The sequence below is a fragment of the Mesoplodon bidens genome, assembly GCF_964165515.1.
Source record: "Mesoplodon bidens genome assembly, chromosome: 10".
Classification (NCBI taxonomy): domain Eukaryota; kingdom Metazoa; phylum Chordata; class Mammalia; order Artiodactyla; family Ziphiidae; genus Mesoplodon; species Mesoplodon bidens.
The window spans coordinates 25,463,484-25,475,958 of NC_138172.1; the positions used below are offsets into that span (position 1 = coordinate 25,463,484).

Consider the following 12,475-nt stretch of genomic DNA (forward strand, 5'->3'; position numbering starts at 1 on the left):
GGATTCCTGGACCTCCCCACAATTCAGAAATTCAAGGGCTAATGTCTGTCTCTGTGGCCGGCTTCCATCCTCATTAGTCAGTTCCCTCCCTCTGTTAAGTAGCTTTACCACGAGCCCTTCGTGAACACAGAAGCCACCACACAGACTGTTATCCCTGCAGATAATGGGAACTTCTTGGGTGAGTTGCAGGCCACATCTCAGTCGTTTGGGGTAACACTGATATCTCAAATATGAGGTAGGTGACAGCTAATCGTGCCAAGCATGCTCAGGACAGCATGAGGGGTCCAGAAAGGAGAATGCTCAGCCCCAGCATTTGGGGACTCTGTAGAGGTCTTTTCATGCCCTTCCAGGTGTTTGCTAAGACAAATCTTGCCCATAGAGGTGAGGAGTTCAGGGCACCTGAACTGTCAGAGGCAAGAGGAGTCTTGCCCCCTCCCCCCCCACTTTCCTTGTTTCTTTTGGGAATGGCAGAGGCATTCCTCAAGCCACAGCAGCCCCACTGACAACAAATGGGAAATACCGGGAAAGCAGCCCTTGCCAGCTGCGCAGACGGCAGGCCCAGGCTCCTTTTGAAGTCAGTGGGAGGTAAATTGTTCTTTCTCACTCTTCTCAGCAGCAGCAGAGATGGAGAAAGGAATTGTTAGTGGAAGGGAGGCTCTGAGGCACAGAATGCCCAGCTAGAGTCAACTGATGGTGCGCTGCTAGCCAGCCTGAAAACCATCTAGGTCCTAGCGGCCTGCGCCCATGAGATGGTGGTTTGCAGAGGACTCACTCAGGCCATTGCAATATCCATGCCCCTGTTACGCCTTCCCAGAAATCTATTTCCGTGGTAGCCACAACTTCTTTGTATAATATTTGAAGCAAGAGATATTACAGTGGCTGATAGCAAATATAGAAAAAACCAGAAAGCTCCCCATCTCTTTCCTTTACATCTGGTGATCTCCTCATTCTCTGGATGTTTGCTTACATGTCATTCCCCATTCCAGCCTCTCCCCCAGGACTAAGTTAGCATTCCCCTCGCACCTTATGATTTCCTTGTTGTAGCATTTATTACATTTAAAATTATTTGCTTAATGCCTGTCTTCCCCATTAGACCCATAAAACCCATGGGGACTGAGATTGCATTATTACTCTTACAGATTCCCAGGACCTAGAAGGATGTTATGTGTCATAGTGAATATTTACTGAATAATGAATGAACACTGCAGGATCTTGACACCAAGTCCTAGCTATTTATGGAGGGTGCCTTTTTTTACTGAAGTATAGTGGATTTACAATGTTGTGTTAATTTGTGCTGTACAGCAAAGTGGTTCAGTTATACATATATATATACATTCTTTTTTTTAAATATTCTTTTCTATTATGGTTTATCATAGGATACTGAATATAGTTCTCTGTGCTATACAGTAGGACCTTGATGTTTATCCATTCTCTATATAATACTTATATCTGCTGACCCCAGCCTCCCACTCCATCCCACCCCCAACCCCTCCCCCTTGGCAACTACAAGTCTATTCTCTATGTCCATGAGTATATTTCTATTTCATAAAAAGGTTCATTTGTGTCATATTTTAGATGCCACATATAAGTGATATCATATGGTATTTGTCTTTCTCTTTTTGACTTACTTCACTTAGTATGATAATCTCAGTTGCATCCATGTTTCTGCAAATGGCATTATTTTGTTCTTTTTTGTGCCTGAGTAATATTCCATTGTATATATGTACCACATCTTCTTTATCCATTCATCTGCTGATGGATATTTAGGTTGTTTCTGTGTCTTGGCTATTATAAATAGTGAGTGCTGCTATGAACATAAGGGTGCATGTATCTTTTTGGATTAGAGTTCTTTCTGGACATATGCCCAGGAGTGGGATTGCTGGATCATATGGTAACTCTATTTTTAGTTTTCTAAGCAGCCTCCATACTGTTTTCCATAATGGCTGTACCAACTTACATTCCCACCAACAGTGTAGGAGGGTTCCCTTTTTGGATGGGGCATCTTAACCACCATTAGAATATGTGGGAAAGGAAGTTAAAAATAAATAAATTCATCCTTGCATACATCAAGTTCTTCAGCCTCACCAATTAGCAAAACACTTTCCAGTTTGTCTTCTCTTCTCTTGCTATTTCTTTTTTGGGGGAGGGGGTAAATTATTTTATTGTTTTAATAAACCATGTTCTATTTTAAAGAAAATTTTTAAGAGGAGAGTTTGTAAATGCAGATGCATGTAATTAATGTATTTTAGAAGTATTCATTATTATTCATTAATCTTTGGGGTAATAAAACCAAAATAAGTGAGTGAACCAAAACTCTATCAAAAAAGAACAGATTGAACCTTATAAAGGACATTCGATGGGGTCTCAAAGGATTCAGAAATCTGTCTTGTTACTATCATGATATGTTTGGTTAATGATAGAAGTCCTTAACAGAGTGCTTGCATTAGTATAGCATAAGGAGCATTGGTTTTTCAAGAGCCATTTTTAAAGATTACTTAATCCTGGATAGGTCTATTTTGGGCATCTCATATCAAATCCAAAGCAAACTTTAAAATAAAATTGATTTCATTACCTCAGGTAAATTATACATCTCTTGACTTAACATGTAATCTAGTAAAAAATTCTCCCAAGACTATTCTTTTCTTCTCTCTATTTTTTGAAGTCCATTCTCTCCTACCCCATAATTTAAGGAAACCTCCATTTCCTGTATGTAATTGGAGCATAAGTGAATTTTCCTCAAACTGGGGTGTCCGCAGACCAGTGGGGGATGATTTATCTTTTCTTGGGGTTCTGTGAATTCCCTATGAGATGTGTAAAGGGATGAAAGCATACACTGAATCATGCAGATGAACATTTTTAAATGAAATGGCCACATGATGTCAATATCTGAAGGTTTTCAAATACATTGCAAGTTCTCTCATACTCCCCCCTTCCAAAAGAGGATTCTAATTTTCCTTCCCTTGGATGCAGACAAGACTTAGTGACTTACTTCTAATGAGAAGAATGAGGTAAGGTGATCTTGCATGACTCCCAAGGCTAGGCTGGAAAAGGCAATATGGCTTCCACCTGGCTCTCTGTCTTGGGGCATGTACCTGGGAAGAAAGTGAGACACCATTTAAGAAATGTGGCTTTCCTAAAGCTGTCATGCCACAGACCCAATGAAGAGATTTCATAGATGCTGGTAGAGGAGCCCCAGCTGTTCAAGTTTTCCCAGCCCAGCTACTGGGCATGCAAGTGATAAAGACTTCCAGCCTCAGCCACCATCTGACTACAACTTCATGAAAGACCCCACCGCAAGCCAGAGCTACCCAGCTGAACCCCTGATGGGTTCCTGACCCAAAGAAACCATGAGAGAGAAGTGATGATGCTGTTCTGAGCCACTGAGTTTTGTGGTGTTTGTTAAAAAGCAAAAGATAACTACTACAGTGTCCTTCTTTGCAGTTGGGTTTATGATACATTGGAACCATATATTTATTAGAGAAGAGAGGCAGACTTAATATATGCATGTCAAGTGAGGGGTAAAGTAGTTCAAATAGAGGAAAGTGACAGGAAAATGGCTCATTACCCCCACCTTGATGTTTGAGGAGGGCTGAACTCAAAGGAATCTTTGTTCGGTCAGTTCCATACTTGTGTCACAAGCACTTACTGGGCTCCAGCAAAACCGCATCAGCAATTCCATTTAACAAATGCAGTCAATTTTAATTGTATTGGCTTGGCTTGGCTTTTATTTTTTCCTCTGATTCCACTTAACTGTACATCTGCTTATATCTAGGTTTATATATACGCATTTAAGTAGCATTATAATAAAATCACCGGATACACCAGCAAACCACAGTTTTTCTTTCAAAGGAATCTTAAATTTGAGAATCAATGAGGGAGGATCATCAGGAAGGCATATGTGTCTATGACACGCTATCATCTCATTCACTGTTGCCAAATGAAGTAATACCTCCCACTATGTACCCTAGAACATTCTTCATAATTGTCCATACATGCTATGGTTCAATTATAAGGTTAGTGTATCTGTCTGTAAGTCTCCCAGTTTAAGTCTTATGCTTGAAACTCATGTTACTGACAATGATGTCTTCAGTCCTTGTATTCCTAGTACACATGGCCCGACTTTTTTCATCAGCAACCACTTTCTCTTCCTGTTTATCAGTTTCAGCTAGAAAGTGGCCACCTGTCTTTGTAGTGCCCTTGACTTCCCCAACATAAATTTTTGAGTAGGGAACTTAAATGACATTTTAATTCAGACCACTATTAATGTACCTTTCAAATCTATTCAGTCATTCATTCTCCTATTATCCTTAAATTAAAATATAGAAACAATTTATAACTTAGGTTAATATATTTACATGGTTATTTCTGTTTTATGGGGATGATTGGCAGACATAACATAGCTTTCTGTTATAAGTTGTGACACATATCTGAAGTATTTTCATATTTTAAAGCAGTAGATTATTAATTATTATAGTAACAATATCAGTCATCTCTTGCAGTCTTGAAGTATTTGTATAGTACAGTGTTAAACATTTCATCTGTATTATTTCATTTAATCCACACAATTTACCTAATGACTTATGTAAAATTGCCAGTTACAGTGGCTTGGAGGGATGGTCATTTGTCCAAAGTTAACATAACTCGCAACAGAGGAGCTAAGGTTTGAACCCAGATAAATTTTCCCTTAGCAACTCAGTTTTGTAACTTTTCTAAATTCTTTTGACTGTTTGTACTTTGTTTACCATATTTCAGTAAAGCTAAGTTGTCATCAGTTGTGAGGTGTTCCATTAGTTATGAGCCAATATGACAAAGACTGACAGTTAAACTATGACACAGCACTTTAGCACTAGAATTTTTATTTTATAATGATTTGAAAGTGCTCTATTTAATAAACAGACCTAGTTAGACATATGTGGTTTTTTAAATTTATTTATTTTAATTTATTTACTATTTTTGGCTGCATTGGGTCTTTGTTGCTGCACCTGGGCTTTCTCTAGTTGTGGCGAACGGGCGCTACTCTTTGTTGCGGTGTGTGGGCTTCTCATTGCGGTGGCTTCTCTTGTTGCGGAGCATGGGCTCTAGGCGTATGGGCTTCAGTAGTTGTGGCACACAGGCTCAGTAGTTGTGGCTCACAGGCTTAGTTGTTCCACGGCATGTGGGATCTTCCCGGACCAGGGCTCAAACCCTTGTCCCCTGCATTGGCCACCAGGGAAGCCCTAGACATATGTTTTTATCAAACATTACTGTTGTGCATGTATAACGTGGAAAGCATAAACAAAACAAATGGGAGGAGGTATTTTCTGGAACTTGCCATTAAGAGTCTGGTTCTTCTGAATCATTTTGCAGATGAGGGTCGCTAGGGACATTCTACAGTGTCATCCTCCATGTCAAGGAGAACATTGATGATGTAGCATTTCTGAAAAGAATGTTCCATTATTGGGTCTAGAATTTTCTTCCAAGCTGTTGTCATCCTTTCCAGAAGTTTTTTTTTTTTTTTTTTTTTTTTTAATTTTGATGAAGTTTATTTATTTATTTTTGCGGTACGCGGGCCTCTCACTGCTGTGGCCTCTCCCGTTGCGGAGCACAGGCTCCGGACGTGCAGGCTCAGCGGCCATGGCTCACGGGCCCAGCCGCTCCGCGGCATGTCGGATCTTCCCGGACCGGGGCACGAACCCGTGTCCCCTGCATCGGCAGGCGGACTCTCAACCACTGCGCCACCAGGGAAGCCCCAGAAGTTTTGATATATATTCGCAGGCAAAGTTAATGCCTCTAATTTAAATATTTTAAAATGCACATCATAGAGTCAATGGAATATGATATTATTATGTTTCCTGCAAACCATGTTAAAAAATCAACTATCCACAAATTTAGTATTTTACAGTGTTTTAGTTATACTAGGCATCTAGGTTTAATATCAGACTTTAGCCTGATGTATATTACTATACATTTATGTTGCTTTCCTTACATTATGTCCATTGTTTTGAATGCTTAGAGATACGTCAGATACCAGTTTAAATTCTTTGCATGTGTTAACTCATTAAACCCAAGGAAGTGGTATATTGTCCATTGTATCAATAAAGAAACTAAGATTTAGAGAATTTAAATAATTTATTCAAAGTCACATTGCTTCTTAAATGACAAAACCAGAGTTTGACTTTAATCTCTGTGACACCAAATTGCATTCTGCTAACTGCTTTGCGATATTACCGTTCACATAAACACACACAGTTGCAGTATGAGAATTGGTAACTAATATTAATGATCCTTCTTATGTGCTATGTAAATGATTTCTACTTCCCTTAGCCTTCCCTTTGCTTGCACATGAGTATATAAAGTACCCTACATGTGGATTTTTATTGACTCCTCTCTCCCTGAGGCCAAATATTAACAGTAACCCTTCAGGGACTGATCTGGTGGTAATGGGCCAACATTTCTTACAGCCTGGCAATGCATCACTCCATGGCCATTTTGCTTTAAAGGTTTCTGAGGGAATTAGCTCTAAAATGACCATAGTACTGGCCATGTCACAGAACTCTTTACATAGATATAGGTCCATGCATTCCTATTTGCCACTGATGAGAAAATTTAATCTTGGCAATCATTCTCTAGGAAATCAATGTTGCTTACATTACATGTTTATGACCCACCATATGAAAAGGAAGGAATATGTGCAATTGCTTTATGATGTGCCTGAAGCAAAATACTTTATTATTAGGTACTGCCCAGTGGAGCCACGCTTAGGTTTTTATCTTGCTTTTAAAAAGAAGGAAAATAATCACAGAGGAACTCTGACCTCATTTTATAATTGGGGGTCAGTGACACCAATAGTTAGCCACACAAGTAATGAACCCAGGAATGACTTAGAAAATAAAGTGAAGCAGCTTTTGTAATGTTAGGTCATGGATTTGGAAACTTTTATTTAAACATTCTTCCCACGATACTGCATCATTAACAACTCTGTCCAGGTGTTTGGAAACAAGAAGAGGATTTTCGTGTTTGTGAGCCATGCTTTCCTGAGAAAATGTCAGCTTTATGTGAAAAGGCTTGTGAGACACTGTGAACCAATGCTGAGCCAAATGAGATGCACTGTAAGATACCTGTGCTTTCTCCCATTTTCTCAAGTCTTGGCATCTGGCACCACCATCTTCCCAGCTACCTAAAGTCGGAATCATTATTGACTTGCCTCTCTTATTTGGTCCCTATATCCAATAAATTTCTGAGTCCTCTTATTCTCCCTCCACAGTAACTCCCTAATGTGCCTACTTCTCTCTATCCTGCCATTACTTCCAGTTACCACCATGGCCCACCTGGATAACTGCATCAATCTTTGTAATCTAACTGAGGCTTTCTGCCTCTGATCCTGCTGTTTCTGAAGCCAGAAACCTCATCATGTGACTTCTCAAACTCTTTGATGACTTCCTGTGGCTCTTGAGATAAGGCCCCAAGTCCACTGTTTAGCTCACAAGGCCCTTCATGATGAGGCCCCTGTTGACTTCCCAAGCCCCATCTCTCTCCTTCCCATGGAGGGCCTTGAAAGGGACTAAAATATCCTGTCCTTTCAAGTCCACAGTTAGATTTTATACCTTCTTAAGATGGCTTCCTCCATGCCCAGGCTTGTGTCCTTTTACTTCTTTATGATGATCCCATCACTTAGTTAACTCTATTATAACTACCCACTTGTTTACCTTCTCTACCAACCATGAATTCCTTGCAAGCAGAAACTGTCTCTTGTTCACTGTTGTAAGTCATACCGTATGGAGCACTTGTGGTACAAAAGATGATTCGAAGCAGTACACAGATGCTCTCTTTTAAACTTTTAAAAACTATCCTACATTTTTATGTTTATATTCTCTTTATAACAAGTAGCTTGCTTTCTTTATCATGAACCTCAGATGCACAGGATTAAATTAACTATAATCTTTATTCTATGACACAGTCATCATTGGTCCTTTCATGACCCACTTATATTTATTTTGCTAGTTATTTTATACCTTAACAAGCATCCCTAAATTCAATGTGCAAAACAGAAGCTAAGATCGTCATAATAGGCAACTTTTAGCCATATGGTACATGGGTTCTGTTCTTCTGCATCATTATACCTGACCCAACATACTGTGATCACCATTCTCTCACTTTCTTCACTTGCCTCTCTATTTCTAAACTTTATTATTTTTTTTAATATTATGGAAGGTATTTAATAATTCAATTTTAAAATATATTCTACTTTCCTTTTTAATTAAGTACATGCAATTGCATATCAAAACAGAGTAGAAAAGTGTATTTCCTTTTCTTATTGAGATATAATTGGCATATAACACTATATTAGTTTCAGGTGTACAACATAATGATTTAATACTTGTATATATTGCAAAATAATCACCACAATAAGTTTAGTTAACATCCATCAGTATACATAGTTGCAAACTTTTTTCTTATGATAAGAATTTTTTAAATCTACTCTCTAGCACTTTTCACATTTGTAATGCAGCATTAGTAACTATATGCCATACTTTCCATTCCAAACCTTACTTTCTTATGTTAGTTGTTTTTAACTTTATAAAAAGCATATCACACTTAAGCAACATTTGGGGCTTTCTCCACTTAATATAATGTTGCTGAGAGTCCTCTGTATTATTATATGCTATTGTAGTTCACTTGGTTTGACTGCTGTATTCCATGGATAACTATATCACAGTTTAAGCATCCACACCTGGGTTGTCACCAGGTTTTTGCCCTTGTGCACAGTGGTGCTCTGAACGTTTGAGTACATGCCTCTTGTTGCACATGGGTAAACATTTCACTGTAGAACTGCTGTTAAAGAGAAGGTGAATTCCTATCTTTTAGAGATAATACCAAACTAGATTTAATGAGATGGCACCAACTTACCCTCCTACCCATAATGTATATGAAAACCTATGGATCCATATCCTCTCCATTACTTGGTATTGTCAGCCTTCTTCATTTTGGCCACTCAGCTATCAGGAAAATGGATCTCACGTGATGTTGATTTGTATTTTCCTGATCACTAATAATACTGAACATTTCTTTATGTATCTGTTGTACATATGTGTTTCCTCCCCTGTGAGATGTTTACTCCTGTTTTCTGCCCATTTTTCTCTTGGATTGTTTGTGTTATTCTTACTGGTTTGTAGACATTTTTCATATTTTGATAGCAATTCTTTGAAGACTACATGTACTTATTGTAGAATATCATATTGAAGTTGGTAACTCATCTTCGTAATATCTTTAAGGTATCCTAACAAAAAAAAAGTTCTTAAGATAACATGTATGACATTCAGTAATACCAAAGTAGATTTCTAGATAACATGGCAAGTAGTGAAATTACCTGATTTCTTGACTGATGAAGTGGGTTGTGGTGGAGTATAGGTTTTGCCCTGTATTTGAGCTGTTTTTGAACTAGAACCTATTGCTTTCCACACATCCATAAGGTGCTAGGCACATCACAGGCACTCGGCCAGAACTTGCTGGAATGAACTAAAATACCCTGTGGAAAAAGGCACACTAATAAGAACATTTACCCTCCAAGTTGTTTAAACAGATGGCATGATTTTGAAAGAAGAAAAATTGTAAAAGAAACTAAAGAACAAGACTGATTTCCAGTTGATTTTCATGGTGTTGGGGAAATGGTGTTTTTGGCAGACTATTGCATGTGGTTAGGTTGGGCAATTTTCCCCTTTTCTAAGACAGTATTTTGGGGACACGCTGGTATAGGTGTTTTGTACTGACTCATCTAAAAGAGGCTTTTGCATATATTGTGAAAAGTCTCTTTGGAGTTAAAGAAAGGAAAAGAATAAGAATTAAATACTGCTCCTCTTACAAGTCATCCATGACCTTAAGTCCCCCCAAGTGGACCCACCTCTCTCTTCTTCTTCTTCACTCCTTAGCTCTCACTCAGGCACAAAGCAGGACATAACAACACGGACATTCTGATTTGAAATCATAATGTAAAAATTTTTACATTATTTTTATTCTTACATGATTTTTGATTTTTTTTTTTTTTTTACCTAAAATATGGGGTCAACCAAACTCTCTGAGACTCTTCCTGTGACTACCCTCTACTCAATGTTCCTATCTCCCTTGAAGGCCAAGGCAGAGGCAGGAATACATCGGGTCTGAGGGATAGGGTGAGGATATCTTTTATATTTATATAGTATTGTTTCTCAGTATGAAAGTTAAGTAGTATATTTTTAATTTTATAGCATACTATATTTTACAATACAGAAGACTGTATCTCACATATATGTAGTATAAGAAATACTATTACTCATACCCTAAGCACCCCTCGCCCAGCTTAAGTAACTGAACTTTACCAGTCTACTGCAACTCCCTACATCAGTCCCTCTCTCCTCACTTATTTATTTATTCAAAAGCATTCATTTGAATGATTATTACGTATCATACACTGTTCTAGGTAATAAAAAACAGTAAAATAAAAAAACAGACAAAAAGCTCTGACTCCCGGAGCTTACATTTTATAAAAGGAAGCTACCATTTTTAATTTGGGGTTTATCATTCCCTTTTCCATATAAATATATATATCTCCAAACAATATATTAGTTTACTATTATACTATCTAGTGTTCTTCTATGCCTTGCTTTTTTCGCTTAGTGTATTTGTGCGTGAACTGCTAGTTCATCCATTTTCAATATTTCTGGACTTCTGTTATGTAAATACTTCACAGCATATCCATCTTCCTGTTTATGGATATTAGGATTATCTTCAGATTTTTGCTATTACGAACAATGCTGCTATGAAATGGTATCATATGACACATACATTATACACATTATATTTGTGAGAGTCATTTCTGTTGTGCATAGCAGTAACTCATTGTTCATTGTTGTATAGTTTGTATGGGTATGTATATACCCAATTTATTTGTAATTATTTCAACATTTGAGTTATTTCAAGGACTTGTTTAATGCCATGTTTATGTACATGTCTTTTGAAGCATGTGTTGTGTTGGGTATTGCTGGGTCTTAAGATATATATAAGTCCAATTATAGTAGATACAGTCAAATAATTATCCAAAGGGATAATACAGTTTGCTCTCCCACGGCCATTCTGCTGGCTGTGTATCAAATTGTGCTTTTAATTTCCATTTACTTGATGATTAATGAAGGTGAGCACTCTGTAAAAGTTCATTTGTTGTTTAATATCATATTTTATAAAGTACCAGTTCAACACTTTCACCCACTTTATTCTGTTGAGTTGTCTGGCCTTTTTTTATTGATTTGAAAAAATATATACAGGAGTATTCCCAAACACATAAAGGATAGAACCAATGGCACATAGAAGAGGTAATAATAGGCACATGTCTTATTATCAATCTGAGGTAAAATTCAATATTTCACTTAAATATGACATTAGTATAGGTTTCAAAAATTGATTTATCAGAATAAGGAAGTTCTCTTTCATTATAAAATATAGTTTGCTATATTTTATCATGAAAGCAAGTAGAATTTATTAAGTGCCTTTTGTGCAACTATTGAGATAATTATATGCATTTTCTCCTTCATGCTATTGACATGTGGATTTGTATTGATTGATTTTTGAATGTTAGCCCAACCATATATTCCTAGAGTAAATTCATTTTTTTGTAGTATAGTATCCTTTTCGAATATTGCTGGATTCAGAATTCTGATACTTTGCTTAGAATTTTAAAAATCGATTTTCATGGGAAAGGTTGGCCTATAGGTTTACTTTCTTGGAACATCCTTGTCAGCTTTTGGTATTAAGGTTATGCTAACCTCAGAATCACATTGGAGAATAATACCTCTTCATTCTTCTGACCTCTTTCTCCCTTTCCTAATTCTCTCTTCACCTGTATCTAACTTCTGTTAAGCCCATTGGTTGGGTACTTAATTTCACTTATTACATTTTTTTAATTCTCAACTTTCCACTTGATCCCATTGTATAATATCCAGTTTTCCACCAGAATTCTCTATTTTGTTAATTAATGTTTTAACCTATTTACCCTGATTATTTTAATATTCATGTCTGATAACAAATATATCTGGATATCCTGTGGGTCTGTTTTTAATATTTATTCTTTTCTCTTGGTTATTAGTCAAGCCGCATCTTTTTGGGTGTTTTGCTATTTTTGTTTCAGTGCTGAACATTGACCCTGAAAAACTGTAGAAATACTTTGAGACTCTGAACTGTTCATTTCATAACAGCAAATTCCATTAAGGAGAAACATAGTTCAGATTTCAGGCCTACTTCCTTGGGATTTCACTCTCTCTCCAGTTGTAGAATTGCAAGTTCTTACTGTATTGATATTGTCTTGTCAATGTTTTCAAATATATTTTTAAAAAATATTTTGTTGAGCTTGTCTAGTTATTCTCAGAGGGAAAATTTGTATAAATTTTAATCTAAAATTAGTATACTATTGCCAGAAGGGACACCAACTATGTTATTGGATTTTAATTTGTGTTTTCCATAGTTCAAAACA

The 12,475-nt window shown here is 37.2% G+C and overlaps 1 long non-coding RNA gene across 3 annotated transcripts in view; it reads right to left on the minus strand.

The window, feature by feature from the left end:
* The window catches only part of LOC308623692, a 187,491-nt gene that overhangs the window by 71,719 nt on the left and 103,297 nt on the right, over positions 1-12,475 (minus strand). For all 3 annotated transcript variants that reach the window (XR_014016865.1, XR_014016866.1, XR_014016867.1), the window contains exon 2: positions 2,990-3,092. This is a non-coding gene — a long non-coding RNA (uncharacterized lncRNA). The remainder of the gene's footprint in view (positions 1-2,989; positions 3,093-12,475) is intronic.